Here is a 16204-nt window from a genome sequence, read left to right as displayed (position 1 = left end):
AGAATTAAAAGGGAAGGACAAAGAAGAAGCCATCCTTAATGACCAAGCAATTCTATGTGGGGTAAAAAAGGGAAAGGGGGGGGGGGAGAGAGTGAAAAACTTAAGATCTGAAAAAACAACCAAACAAAAGAATAGTTTGAAAAGCAATTACAATACTAGGAAGAAGCAGAAGAGAGGATTACAGAAGGAACAATTAGAATTAGAGAGACAAGGGGTCAAAAAGGAGAGGGACAAGAAGAGGGAGAAGATGAAAAGAAGTTATAAAGCACAGAAACAGGATATAGAGAAACAGGGAATACGTACAAGAATTAAAGGTATAAGCCTATTTAAAAGACTCGGAGATAATGGTTGAAAACTCAATTGAAAGAGAGAATTCTGCAAGGGCACATGAGGTAGCATTGTTATATTAGAAATAGAAATGAATTTAGAAAGTATGAAATATGTGTGATTAAAATGATAGATAAAATACATATTGTTATTTAATAGAATGTTTGTAAACAATTAAATGAAATAAAGAGAATAAGAGAATGTAATTAGGAAAGGATGGGAACATTTTAACTGTTATTAATGACTTATAAAAATTTAACTGAAAAGAAATATGAATACTAGTTGATAAGATGAAAGGATGGAAATATTTTAAGTGTTCCTAATGAAGTATAAAATTTAATTGAAAAGAAATGTCAAAGATTCCAATTAATATCAATGGCTGGTCTGAACTGAAATAGAATAACTATTTTAGTTATTATGGTTATATATTTTCTCTTTTTTTAGAATCTAGTGTGTATTTTTAAGGGAATGTACCAAGCAGAACTTGTCTGATGAAAATTATATGTTATAAAATAGAGGCTAGAAATTGAATGTTATAATTGCAAAGATATAAATTAAATTATAAATAAGATTTGAATGGATAGTAATTAAAAGATATAAAGGTGTTACACTCCAGTTAGTAATTACAGGGGAAATCTTGCTTTATGAGAAAAGAAAATATGAAATTGTAAACAGGACAAACAAAAGTATAAATATAATGATTAGAAAAATATTGAAAATTAGGAAAAGATATGTAATTGAATTTAGAAAGAAATGAGATAATTAAAAATAAGGTTGAGAAGGAAGGACTCACTGGAGAAGAGTATAATGCTGGGAAAGATTGAGGGCAATAGAAGAATGGGATGACAGAGAATGAGGTGGCTGGATGGAGTCACTGAAGCAGCAGGCATGATGTCATGCCCCTGGTGGAGACTGACTCTGAGGGAGAGGAGGAACAGCCAACAGGGAGTGGAAGTGTGGCTCTGGAGGTTGTGGAGGAGGCTGGGGAAGGGCAGAGGCCGGCTGAGCAGTCAGAGGAGGACCCAGGCCCATCCCCTATCCACCCTAGGGCATGCAGGGAGGAGAGGATATGGGAGAGGGGAGGGCCTTGATCCGCTTCATGGGCTGCAGGTGTGAGAACTGCATAAGAGTTTGGACCTGTGTTCTGGAAAATGCTGGAGACAAAGCTTGTTTTATTTTGGTTTGAGGTTATTTTGGTTGGCGTCCTTCCAACAGACTGCCTTGTTATCTCCTTGAATTTGGCAAATACTTCTCCCATTGTAGAAATTTCAACATTGTAGTTTGTTTGGTTTTTATTTTCACCTCTATCTGCTCATTAAATTCGGACTGTATTGCTTTCTTTTGAAGACTATTTTTGAGTACGTTTTATCTCCAACTGAGAATTATTGAACAGTGGGGCCAAGTTGGAGGCATTAAAGGACATTTATTTATGTTTTGGATTTTGTTACATTTGTGTTATACTCTGGGTCATCTCACGTGAGCTTAAATGGACTCCAGAAGATGATAGAGGACAGGAAGGCCTGGAGGAACATTGTCCATGGGGTCGCAATGAGTCGGATATGGCTTCGCAACTAACAACAACAAGAAGCAGCATAAATTTAATTGAGATGTTTCAGAGATTTGATTATTCAATCAAGCATCTGATTCAATTTCAAGAGATGTATTGAATCAGATACTGCAATTTTAGAGACCAACAGATTTTTTTTAATAAAAATTTTATTTGGGTTTTCACGAAACATAATACAAGTAAAATTTCTTTTTTTGAGAATAGCATGGTCCCGGGTTATCACTTCTCCATACAGAAACAAATTCAATTTCATATTCATCTTTGTGTTCTATTCCATATCTTATTACTATTTTAACATTTTATCAATAATTTTTCCCTTCCCTTAATTTTCTCAATCTTATTTTTAATTATCTCCTTCCTTTCTAAATTCAATTATATATATATATCTTTTTCTAAGTTTCAATACATTTCTAGTCATCATATTTATACTTTTGTCTGTCCTGTTTCAATTTCATATTTTCTTTTCTCATTAAACAAAATTTTCCCCTGTAGTTACTAATTGGAGTATGGCACCTTTGTATCTTTTAATTTTTATCCATTCAACTCTTATTTAAACTTCAATTTATGCCTTTACAATTATAACATTCAATATAACACATAACTTCCAGTCGAGTTCTGCTTAGTACATTCTTAAAATATGCACTAAGTTCTTAAAGAGAACACACACACACACACACACACACACACACACACACACACACACACATATATATATATATATATATATATATATATATATATATATATATATATATATATAACAATAATAAATAAAATACTTATTCTATTCCAATTCATCTCTATCATTAATGTTACTTATAATATTTGACATTTTTAACATTCCTTTTCAATAGGATATCATACTTCTAGGAACACTTATAATATTTCAACAATTTTTTCATGTTTCTTTCATATTCCTCTTCACTTAAATTTTTATAACATATTTATAATAATTAAAATGTTCCCCTCCTTTCCTATTTTCATTCTCTCATTCTCTTTATTTCATTTATTTATTAAACATTCCATTACATTACAATTAGTATTTTATCTATCATTTTAAGCACACTTGTTTCATATTTTCAAAGTTCATTTCTATTTCTAATATAACAATACTATCTTATGTACCCTTGCAGAATCCCCCTTTCAATTAAGTTTTCACCCATTATCTCTGTGTCTTGTAGGTTTTCCCTGTTTCTCTATGTCCTGGTCCTTTATAATTTCTTTTCCTTTCCCTCTTTCCTCTCTTCTTCTCCCTTCCGTTTTTGACCCCTTCTCTCTCTAATTCTGATTCTCTCTTCTGCAATCCTCTCTTCTGTTTCTTCCTAATGTTATAATTACGTTTCAAACTATTCTTTTTGGGGGGTTGTTTTTTGGATCTTAAATTTTTCACTCTCTTTCCCCCCTTTCCTTTTTTTTCTCCACATAGAAATACTTGGTCATTGAAGATGGCTTGTTCTTTGTCCCACCCTTCTTGTTCTACAGGCATTTCTTGTTTCTCATAGTTCAGGATCTCCATTTCTAAAAATTGAAATACGAAGCCAAAAGAACCTCTTCCTTCTTGTGCATCTTCTTTCTGTTTTTTAAGTTCCATTCTCAATTCTTCCAAGAGTGATATCATTTTAAAAACTTTTAAACAACCACCTGATTAATTTTAGTCCTTTAGATACTATAGCCAAAAATCCAAAAATCACCAAGTAATCCAAGTAATCCAAAGCTGTTTCTTCTTGCTTCTTTTTTCCATTTTCTCTTCCTGGGGTTCTCTTTTCTTGTTACAAAGTTTCAGTTAAAATGTATCTTTTGGGAATCTTGTTAAAATTTCACTGTTAATTCCTTTCACTTCCAGGTGGTCTCCTCTCTTTTTCCAGATCCCACCCTTTTGGTTTTTTCCTTCTTTTAAAAGTTTTTGAGAATCCAGAAATCTTTATTATCCCTTTGACATTTTATTTTCAGCTTAAATACCTGTTACTGTCAAAGTGGATTTTTGCTGATTTCTTGCTTAAATCTCTTAGTTGTCAATATAGGGAAGAAAAGAAAAAACCCCAAATCCTTTCCCTTCCCTCTCTCATTCGCAGCTTCAAAGTCTTCTTTGGGGACAATGTTGTTTTTTATAATTCAAATTCCAGAGTACCTTATATTGTTGTTTTTCCAGTTCGACCTGGTCAGCCAAAAACTTTCTCTTCTTATCTTCCTCCTGCACATTCTTTTCAAGTCGGGTTCTTCTTTGAGGTGGCCATTTCTGACCAACGCTGCAACCGCCTTTGGGAAAGGGAGTAATTGCCAGCTGGGGAGGAGAGATGCAGCTCTCCTTGACCCTGCTGGCAATCTCCCCCCCCCTCCTCTTCACCACCTCTATGGGGTGGCTTAGCCCTGAAACCAGCCGGCTCAGGGTGCTCCAGCGGCGAGCACAGATCGAAACTGCACACAATCACAGATTTCAGTCTGTCGCTAAAGGAGCTCAAACCGGATCTCCGAGAGAGCAACAGATTTTGTAAAGCAACTCTGTCATGGGTGCAACTTTCCTTCCAAGAATGGGCAAATCTGAGATGTGGTGGACAGAATGGGCTCTCTGATATTAACAGGAACATCTGGCTAACGGTTTTAATAAACTTCTGCAAATTCTACAAAGTTAGGACACTTAAAATAAAGACAGACTGTCTGTGTCTCACTGTTCTGATAGAACTTGTTTAGGCAGAATTTCTTAAAGAGAAAAGAGGAAGTAAGAAGAGACTTATTCTATTTTCTCCCCAATTCTTAAGCTTTATCATCCTTAATTTACTCTCAGTCTGTGTGTCTGTCTTTTAGTCCTTGACTAAGTCCTTCTCAATATATCCCTTTATTATTTTCCTTTCAAATGAATTTTGAAAAACAAATCTATTTTTTTCTGTTTCTCATTTGTCTTCTACTCAATGACTGGATGAATGTTCTAGGTACAAATCAGTCTGATATAAGGTTCCTCTATTTACTACCACAGTTGAGCCCAAAATTTATGTTCCTAAGTGAGACAGCTGTTAAGTGAGTTTTACCCCATTTTATGACCTCCCTTGCCACAGTTGTTAAGTGAATCACTGCATTTGTTAAGTTAGTACTACAGTTCTTAAGTGAATCTGACTTCCCCATTGACTTTGCTTGTCGTTGTTGTATTAAATCTACCATCTTCTACTATTTCATCTAGTTCAATTAGGTACTAAATGAGTTGTGGACATTTTGATGCTGAGTTTATGATCAAGTAGTTTAACAATTGTCAAGTTGAGGCAGGACATAAAAGAAGAAATGTATTGCTTTTAGAGAGATATTAACATGATTCTTCTAGATAATGAAATGTGTGTATTAAGAAAATGGAAAATGTCAGATCACAGGTTCATCTCTCCGTCACTCATATTTGTCAAGCAGGAAGCTTTGTTACAAAAAACCGCATGTCTTGCTTGCAACAAAACTACAAATGTACTGCCGGAAACTAGATGATGTGGCAAGTCGCCTTTGACATAGATTAGTGAGAGAGGAAGGTATTTTGTTACTTTAGCCTAGCAACAGGGGGGCTGTGTTTCAAGTAACCAATGAATGAATGACAAGTTATATTTCCATGTTTTGCTGCTTCTGAAGAAGTATATATGTATGCGCTGTTCTATAGGAGATTGTTCAGATTGTTCAATATTGCTTTGGCTATATTGCTCTGAACCGTTGCGCAAATAAATTGATTTTTGATTCCAAGGTCTGAGTCTTGTCATTCCCTCCAACAAAGTCAGATTGTTCTGGAGAAACCTACCTTGAGTGCAATTTAGAAGTTACTTTTTAGGTGTGCTCAGAAACCTTTGAAGGCTTGCAACAAACTCTCTTCAAATTGATTATAGAGGTGGCAGAATGGGAGGGTTTCTTCCAAAGTCTACCACCATTTCCACAATTTTGAGTGTGTTCAGTTCTAGATTGTTCCGGTTACACCAAAAGGCAAGTTGTACAACCTCCTGTTTGTAAACCAAGGACATTCCCAGAGGTAGCCGGGGAGAGGAAGAGCAATGTCGCCTGGAAGCTGGACAGGACCTTGATTGGACCATGGTGATTGACTGTTTGGGAAAAAGGGGGAACTTTCACTTTTAATTAGGCGAAAACCATGGGAATATTCAGAGTCAGTTTTCGCCAGTTTATGCCAATATGATATGTCCAATAAACCAATTCTTTGAGGAACGTCCTTGCCTTGGAATTCTGTTTGTTATGGGCATATTACTTGGGACCCTGGCATGCACTTTGTTATGTTAGTAACATGATCGTTCTGTGAGTCTGGCTTACCCATTGACTTTGCTTGTCAGAAGTTCAGAAATGATGATCACATGACCCCAGGGCACTGCAGCCATCATAAATATGAGCCCATTGCCGAGGGTCCAAATTTTGATCACGTGACCACGGGGACACTGCAACCGCTGTAAGTGTCAAAAAGTATTGGAAGAAAAATCCAGTCTGGTTCCAAGCCGGGAGAAAGGCGCTGGAAATAAAATGGAGGCTGACTGGAAAAAAGGATTCTGCTTATTGGTGAGCAGAACCACAGCATGCAGTTCCAAGGCAGCTGACAAATTAGCTTGATGAGTGCAAGGATGTTTATACAGTTTGCCAGGGGTGGGATTCTGTCGGTTCGGACCGGTTTGGGTGAAGTGCGCAATCACCGAACCAGTTGTTATATTGGCAGCATCCCACCCCTGCAGTTTACGGTTTTATGTAAATTCTGAGGTTTGCTTTGTGTGCTTTTATTATTTGATTGGTTTTGCTGGTTTTGCAAAGGCTCATGATGGGTCTTAATTATCGGCTTCCTTGGTTCTAATCCTGGCAGGCATGTGTAATTGATTTTATCCTGTTATCTATTGCCTCTAGCCTGCCTTTCTTAATGGACCGATATTGTTTCCACTTTTCTCAATGAATGGGGTTAAAGTCATGTCCTGTCCTTCTTAATTCCATCACCTGGAGCTGAAGATGTCTTGTTTATGAATAGATTGGCCCAGATTTTTTTAAAGGGTACAAAATATCCATATCTAAAGACTTTAGGCATCTGCTGGGGGCTGTTTTACTATGCAGGAAACTGTGGCTGCTTTCTGCCTTTAAGAGCACGTTTCTCCATTTTTCCTTTAGAGAAATATAATATTCTGCTTCTTAATAGGAATGGGGGGCTTTCCACATAAATGACTATTTTCCATGCCATTTTAGCTTTCAATGGTCACAAAATGAACTATTTCAATTACGGACTACCCGTATTTAAGGTCTGATTTTTTTAAAAAAATGAACATGAAAGAACAGTAAACATAGTTGGAGGAGATAGTCCAGATCCACTTTGTATAGTGGTGTTCTAAGCTTTTTGTGTATTTTCTTTTACTGTGAATGACTGAATACAATCCTCTCTGAAAATATAACTGTAATATTGTACTAGTAACTGTTTGCTGCATGTACAGTTAACAGTATATGCAGCACCATCACAAAACCTATTGTTTGCACACTTAATGGTAAGTGTGATTGTTGTGTTGCAAGGTTTTCCATCACTGAATCTGTTTACAGCGAATCTTCATTTGTGTCTTTTGTGAGTTGCGTCATATCTCCCTACTTCCATGACTTGCCCATGTATTTTTGTGGCCAAAGTGAAAAGCTGTATTCTCTACCCATTGCTGTGTCTAGAAATGGATTGCACAAATTGCAACTGGATTATAGGGGGGATAGGTAAGGTGGAAAGGTTATCATTAACCTTTAACCTTTGTGGTTACTTCTTATTATATAGCATTTTGTCTGAGGTGGCTACCTCATTGGGATTGGCCTGACTTTCTGAAGGTAGAACCAAAAATTGAAGTCACATTTTGCTATAAAGGTTTTTTCCCCCTCTTACTTTCCAGACTTTTGTCTCAGAGCAAACATTACCAATTTAATAAAATGCATTTACTACCAAAGGAAGAGAACGAAAGCAGGAGAAGGAGATCCTGCTGGTAAATTATGCAAAATGCACTACAATTAGATTTGGTTTCTTTGTGGTTTAATTTTGCTGTTCCCCTCAGAAAACAGCCATTCATCATATTAATGCAGTTGTAATATAGTACAGTAAATATTTTCCAAAAACAGAAAAGCTTAACAATTCAAGGATATATAATCAGAAGTATCTTCTTTTTCCAGGAAAACCCTTTTAAAATGCATTCGATTGCATTAAAATTTAAGGAGAAATTTAGATCTTGAATATCATTTGGTTCTATCAAATGAATGGTAATCGCCACTTTCTAGAAATGTAATACTCTATACAATCCTTCTTCAGCTTGTCACCTTCCATACCTATAAGAATGATAGCTCCCAACATTTCCACTTGGTAGGGCCTTCAGAATGCACTTGAAAAGTATGCATTTCATTTGAAAGGCCAGGAGTAGGGTTAAGGATGTCTGCTACTAATTTTCAAATTAGGATATGATTGAATGGATAAAGGATGGAATCCTGTTGTGGGCTACTGCTGGTTCGGACTGGTTCGCCCATACCGGTAGTTCTGATCACTGGCTGCCCCCCCACCCCCCCAGCCCTGGTGCTATCCCATCCTATATATCTCACTCTCTATCTCGCTTGCCCCGCCCCTGCAGCCCAGCTGATTGTCATGCCTCGCCCACTCTACTCACCGTGGCTGCCGTGCACCTGAAACCTCTGTGTGTTTGCAGCTGCATGCGCTCATTTTTTCGGTTCTGTACGAGGTGAACCGATTATTACATTATGTGCAGCCCACCTCTGAGGGAATCCAAGGCAGTACCTGGAAGAAACCAGAGAATGGGTTGGATCTGCTATTGTTCTCATGAAGCTATTATGCCTTCCTGTTATCATCCCCCTGTTGTTGCAATAACATTAAACTTAGAAAGAGGATACTTGTTTTCCCCAAGACTGCCTGCGTGAATAAGATTCCATTCTTAATCACCGTACCAGCTACAGAAGATTAGAGATGCCCTATAATTGCCCATCTCCTGGGAAACTAATGAAGATTTCTTTAGATGTGGCCTAATAAGTGGTCTAATAACAAGAAGACATCTTACCCTCTCCCAAATAGACATTTATGGTGTTAATTAAGGTACAAAGAACAGCTGGGCGAGGATGCAAGATAAATGGTGGAATGCGCTGTTCCAAGGTGCCAGTGCACAACCTTCGGTCTCACAAATTAAAACTGGTCCAAGGTAACCATACAAGAGTAATTGTCAGACATTCTCATAATTGACTCTGCATCAAAGGTAGCATTCAAACTAAAGTAAACAGTGAACTTTACTGTTTACTGAAAGGGTTGGGTTTGCTGGATGATACTATACTGTTCAGAATGGTAAAATCAATCAATCAATCAATCATGTGCAAGGGTCTTGGATAATGTCCTGAGAGAGGAGGAGGAGGAGGAGTGGGGGAGGAGGGGGAGGGGGAGAAGGAGGAGATAGAAACTAGGCAACAGTCAGAGGAGAACTAATGGAAGTGTGGCAAACATCTCAGAAGGTGAGATGAAAATGAATCTCTCATCAAATTCCATGAAGACCTCAACAACTTCCACCCCATCAGTTTTAGCCTTGGTTTATCAAAAGAAAAATCTTTGATTGTAAAAGTCAAACTACATGATGAATACATGCATACCACATTTTATAAGAAACCTACAGATTGCCAGGCATACTCTGTATTTCCAGTTTCCATCCAGAACACACCATCAATCTATTGCCTAGAACAACTGACAAGGAGATCGCTAAACTCATACACAGATGGCAAGGTTTCATACTATCATGTGTAGGTTTCAGAAAAACCCAATCATGAGATCCAATGTTAATTGAGAAAGCACTTGTATTTTGTCTTACGTGTAACTTCAATCTACGTAACCATCCTGTCATCCCTACTTTTTCCCCCAACTCATCCTGGTTTAAATCCTATAGCAGTTTAGCCGTTGCATGCATCTGAACAAGTGTGCTGCAGTTCACAAAAGCTTTTGTCTTAACAGATTTGTTACTCTAAAAAGAAATCATGAGACTCCTTCCTATTTTTAGCCCATTATGTGAAAACCTCAACTGATGGAAGCCATGATGGATGGCAGAGGACAACTGTGGGTCCATTTGGTAATCACCCTGGCATATGGAAAGTTGTAGTATGTAATGTCAGAAGAGTAAATGATAAGAAGCATACATCAGATGAAACAAATGAAAGCAAAATAGGTACGTTGAATGTTTATGCAACTAAAAGAAACAGGAAAGACGTACTGCAGGTTGCTATGGTTAATGTGTATGTTGAAAACTTCTCCATTAAGTTTGACCTTTTGCTATTTATAATACTATTGATTTAATTGTCTTTGTTTTATTTATAATACATCTTTCTATTCTTGTCTTTACTAAATTCATGACAGGCAGTTTATAATTCTTATATTTAAAAAGAGAGAGAGAGAAGAAATGTATTAAAAATGCATTTGCATATCCCAGCAGTAATAATTGTCAATCACTTGTGTAAAAAAAAAAAGAACACACGGACATATATAGACCCACACAAACATGCAAAACCACACAAACACACACAGATGTACACAGACACACAGACATGTATGTATGTATGTATGTATGTATATACAATATGTATGTATATTCCAAATTGAGCTGAGAAGATTTCATCCACCTCTAGCCTGATGCCTTTTAACAAGTGAAAAAAACCACCAACTTTCTCATGACTCCCTTGAAGTGAGAAATTAACTTTTTTCTAATACATATCCCATTATAACTTGGAATCCATTCATTTCTCAGCATGCACTAGCAGTTTAACATTGTTATTAGTGTTTGCCAAGTGCCTTCTGCAATCTTATGCACCAGTCATTATGGCATGGCATCAGTTTTCCAAGAAAATGGACTTAGCCCCCAATATACACTAACTGCAGTCAAATCTTGTATTATTGGTTTGTCCTCTTCCCCAAAAGTATATTTCTGAGATCACTAACTGTTCTTAATGGACTCATTAGTAGAGGTTTGGCTGGTTTCATTATTCTCATTTCTAAAAGCAGAAATGGGAGCACAACCAAACACAACAGCAGTGAATATCCACTATTCCTATCAAGCACTCCTTTCATAATCGCTTAGCAACCAGCAACTGGCATTTTATATTGGCAATGTGAATGTGATCAAACTATGAATTAAATTATTTGTAGATAATTTATTGGGTCTTCAAAAAAAGCTGCTGAATGAGGAAAGTCTGGATTTAAATTTAAAAGCTTCTTGATACCTTTTCATTCTCAACCACTGTTTTCTTTCTTATCTCTCTTTGTGCTAAGAATGGCATGGAAGACTCCAACTGCAGATCGTTGTGTTGTAAAATTAGCATCCAAAACAAATAGATTGCCATATTCATAGCTATTGGGGTGAGGTGTGTGTGTGTGTGTGTGTGTGTGTGTGTGTAGTGCTCTATAAGATGATCTTTCTTGTATAACTACTTGCTAAAGTACAAAACAAATTAGAGTATATATAAGTTTTCTGAATGAGTCTACACTTGCAGCTGATTTTATTGTATGGAATTGCCCCATTAAGTTTTTGATTCTAATGCATGTAATCAGGAAAGTTATGAAATTTAGTGAATCCATGAAAGATTGAAATAATAGAGGAATTAGATTAAGTATTCCAGGTGTGAAAGTAATCCATTCTGGAGTCTTTATGGCATTCTCACTAGGGCAGCCTTCTTTTCTGTAGTGTGATATCTACATTGAAAAATGCATTCTGAAAAGAAATGTACATTTTTGAAAATTATTTTCAAAATGGCTGGAAGTTCAATCTCCTTCCTCCTCAATTTCATTGACTATAGATGCATGGTGGCTCAGTGGTTTATTGATGCCAGAGATGGTCTCTTCTCCTGCAGTTTGAGTTCTATACTGCATGGCGAGGTGAGCTCCCATCACTTGCCTCAGCTTCTGCCCATCTTGTTCAAAAGCATGTTCTATGCAAATAGATAAATGTGTACCGCTTCTGTTGTTAGTGTTAGGAATATAAGTCACCTAACGGGTATTTGGGTTGGAAATATATAAACCAGGATAGACATTTTAATACTGTCTCTTTAAGGGAATGCAAAAACTGCAATTGGGTGTGGTTCTACAAATGGCCATAAGATGGAGCCAGAAACCTGGGTTGTTTAGTCTTAGCCTTAGTATCAGAAGAGAGTGTGAGTGTATCTCTCTTTCCTTCTGTTGGAGAATATTGCCGTTCCTTCTAATTGACTGCTATTCCTGGATTTGATGTAAGTCTGATACTGAACTATTTTTGACACTGGACTTTGCTACTGGATTACCCGTGGATTGAAAACTGACTGATCTTACCTATGTATGATTTTGGACTGCCTATTTTGAACTTTGCTTAAACTTTCTGGAAGTAAAAACCTACATTTACTGTACAGTGTATCTGTGTACTGTGTGTGTATTATTCAAACACTACTCTCAAATACGTCTCCCTGTATGTGCTCATTCTCCTAACAGGGAATTACCTCAACAGTCAGTTAGTGCTCCATGCAGGCAGTCAAATTTCTGCTGGCTCTGAACCTTCCTGGTTATGGCACTTGTTTGCAAGGTGGTTCCGGGGAAGGGAAAGGACCTAGGATGAAACTGCAGGAAGAGCCACTCATTGTTCTGCCTGTTGAGAAGCTAGATTGCCCTCTTGTGGTTCACTATGGGAAGTGTGCAAGTGTGTACATGACAGAGATGGCAGCCAAACTACTACTTTGCAATAGCATTGGAGTCTCCTGGTTAATGTACCACCGCCATATGCTAAAATCATCACCATCATCATCATCATCATGATCATCATGAACAGCGATGACAAAGTTCTTGAAAATAAATAGGTCAAGATCCTGTGGAACTTTTGGATCCAAACACGCCTGATATCACTATGAAAAAAAGTCTGGCTTGTTGATATTGCAATAACCAGGTGACACATGAATTGAAGAGAAAAGCTTAAAAAAAGAAAGAAATATTGTGATGTACAAGTTGAAGTTGAATGATAGTGGAGGAAGAGATCTACACCATGTAGCAATAGTGATAGTGTGATGTCTCCCTTGGATGACTCCTTCAACTCTTCCTTGGAGGCCAGCTCGAAGGAGAATGAGCTCATTCTGACACATCAGGAATGGAGTTAATTGCTGACCCTGAACAGCCAGGAGAAAGAAAATTATAGGCTTTGGCTGGGTAAAGTTTGCAGGCCAGTGAAGGCCAGTGAAGGAGAGGGGGAGGAGCTGCCTTCCATGGTGGATCTCAGAGCATGCAGGGCAGAGAAATGGAGGTCTGCCAGATTGTTCGGGAGAAGGCCTTGCCCCTCTGGATGGGCAGCACTGGGAAGCTATTTAGCACGGCAGGCAGAGGGAAGTATTGCTGGGAACAATGTGTATGGGTCATGGCTGGGTATTTGTTCGTGTTTCCTGCTTAACTTTTGAGACTCTGAACTTCTATAACCAGTGAGCTAACATGGATGGACTTTTTTGCCTGGGGGCTTTATGTTCGTTTATTGGACTTACAGTGTACTTGTTTGAGCAGCTTGCTATTTGTTTTATGTACTAAATGGCCATTGCCTGGGGGATTAATCTGGGTTTGCTTGTGACTGGCTTTATTTGGAATGGTTTTAAAGCCAGGTGAAGAGAACTGCTAGGGAATATCAATAAAGCTCTCCATAAACCAAACAGACGTGTATGCGTGAGAGAGTGGGGCAGCACAGATAGGAACCCTTGGAACAGTATCCCCCAAACTGCCTAGTTACATGGAAATCCTGAAGTTATTAGACCTGAATATTCTGACTTTACAAAAAAAAAAAACCTCCTTACTTGGAACTGCCTATATATTCAGATGTTAACTTAACAGCTCTTAGGTTCTTGGTTAGGACTTGAACTGTTAAGTTTTTACCAGTCTTAGATTGTGAACCGAATTGAAGGTTAACCAGTAATAATAAATATTTTAATTATCTCATTTTCTCAGTCAGGTCTCTCTTTCTCTCCTTTCCTGGTTCTATCTATCTATCTGTCTGTCTGTCTGTCTGTCTGTCTATTATCTATCTATCTATCTATCTATCTATCTATCTATCTATCTATCTATCTATCTATCTATCTATCTACCATGTTTCTCATATAATAAGGCCAGGTCTTTTTTTTTTTTGACCCCCAAAATGGCTAGGATGTCTTTTCAGGGGTGAATTAATTTCTTTCTCCCCCACCGCGCACCCTCACCTAGAGTGCCCCACCGGCAGCTATGCCTCACCACCAGCTACTCCAAACGGCCAATCATGGTGGAGCACGGACCCCCACCAAGCGCCGAAGACCCGTGTCAGCGGGCAGGCAGGGATGTCTGCTGGTAGTGTTTCAGCCACTTCTCAGGCCTCCGTAGCTTCCACGGTTCCCACCAGTGCTGGTGCCTCTCTCACCAGTGCCATCTCCAACAACAGTGTCTGAGTCACTCCTGCTTTTCCCCCATCCCCATTTAAAAAAAAACATTTTGAGGTACCTGGGAGCGCTGCACGCTGTGTTTGGGTTTAATTCCAAGCAGCTGGGTGGGCGTGAGAAGAGCTGAGTGAGCGTCTCTGCTGCTGCTACCCATGGTGCTCCAGCCTCAGGCTCTGCAAGTTTGCAAAAGTCCCGGTGCGCAGCCCGTTCCTGCATTCCAAGCGCCCAGGCCAAGCTGCAGCTGTCCCTCTCTTGCCAGCGCCATCTCCAATAACAGTAGGACCTCCAATAACAGCGGCAGCAGTGGCGGGAACCGTGGAAGTTACGGGGGCAGCTCCCTCACCTGAGAAGCAGCTGAAACGCTTCCACTGCTCCACCATGATTGGCTGTTAGGAGCGGCTGATGGTGAGGCGTAGCTGCCCGTGGGGCACTCCTAATGGCAAGTTCCCCCTGCCTCCCCCTCCCAATTTTGCATGTTTTAAAGTAGGCCTAAATTTGGGGGGAGGTGCTTAATTTCATTTTAAGCCTAGAAAACATGCTGGGTCTTCCTATGGGCGGCATATTGTTGGAGAAACACGGTATCTATCTCTATCTATCTCTATCTATCTATTCATATTTATCTATCTAACCATCTATCTATGTCATCATCTGTCTGTATCTCTCTCTCTCTCTCTCTCTTTTTCTCTCTCTCTCTCTCTATCAATGGTCCCCCCCCTCTCTCTGTCACATCTATCACCTATTTATTTGCCATCTGTCCCCTCCAACACCCACCACATTAAAACAATAAATTAGCTTTACAAAAAAGGAAACATCAGTTCCATGCTGATGTTAACACCTAGCCAAGAAGGCAGACTATGAATAACTCCTTAGGAGGAGGACATTAATTCTGAAAATGTCATTTCCATATAGAGATGCTAAACATTTGATTGGAGTTATCTCTGTTGTTTTCTTCAAACACAGACTGTACTATTTTTGTAAATGATGGGAACAACTGTTTCCATCCCACTTAATTATTGTAGTTGAAATTATTCCCAATAAATTGCTTAAAGTGAGTTTGAAAATCTGAACACAAAGTGCTGTATCTGCGCAGGCGCGGGCACATGGCAGCCTGTAACAAAGTAGTGTGGGAGATTCGTGTGTATCCATTGGACAGTACTGGGGTGGGCAACCAGTATAAATAGGCCGCCCGCCAGCGGGAAGTGTGTTTAGTTTAGTAACATTGTTGCAATACTTACCATGCAATAAACAGTTGAGTGAATCCTGGACCATGGTCATTCTTCTGATTCCCTGAATCTAACACAAAGTGCATCCGTTGTTGATTTATACTGTATTGCTTTAATATTTAAGAATATTACGCTGACCAATTTGTCAGAGGAAAAGCCCATTTTATAAATAGAATTACGTCTAGTGGAGAGCTGTCCTTTTTTTCAATTTGTTCATTTCTCTAACCCGATCCTTTCACCCTCCATTTTGAATACTAGTCAATCTAAAACACATTCTGACCTTTGGATTACTTGTCAAAGGCAGCCAATTGATCATATTTAGTCCTGTAAAGATCTAACCTGTGCCTGATTTCCAAATCTGAACAAATATTGTTTGCTATTTCACTCGCAAGGAACTATCCCATCAGCAATCTTGTATCGAATACAGGGTCTGCTCTGTTATTGGGAAACTTGGTGTCAAAATAATTTCAGGCTTATTCTGAAACCGGAAGCTTGTGACAATAAAACTTTTGATTGGCGAAATACTGCATCATTCCCTGATCTACTGAGAGAAGCTCAAAGAGATATTTCTGAGGTTGCCAATAATCCCTGTTCACTGGGGCTGTCTGGAACAGTATAAACAGTTTTCTTTTAGGACGTGCATATTTACCTGAGATTAAACTTCCAGTATACTGCCTGCTATGGGACA

Source organism: Pseudonaja textilis, chromosome 2 (assembly GCF_049901715.1).
Source record: "Pseudonaja textilis isolate UNSWEBS1 chromosome 2, rPseTex1.2, whole genome shotgun sequence".
Lineage (NCBI taxonomy): Eukaryota > Metazoa > Chordata > Lepidosauria > Squamata > Elapidae > Pseudonaja > Pseudonaja textilis.
The sequence above is the reverse complement of the archived record's forward strand: the minus strand, read 5'-3'. Positions refer to the sequence as shown.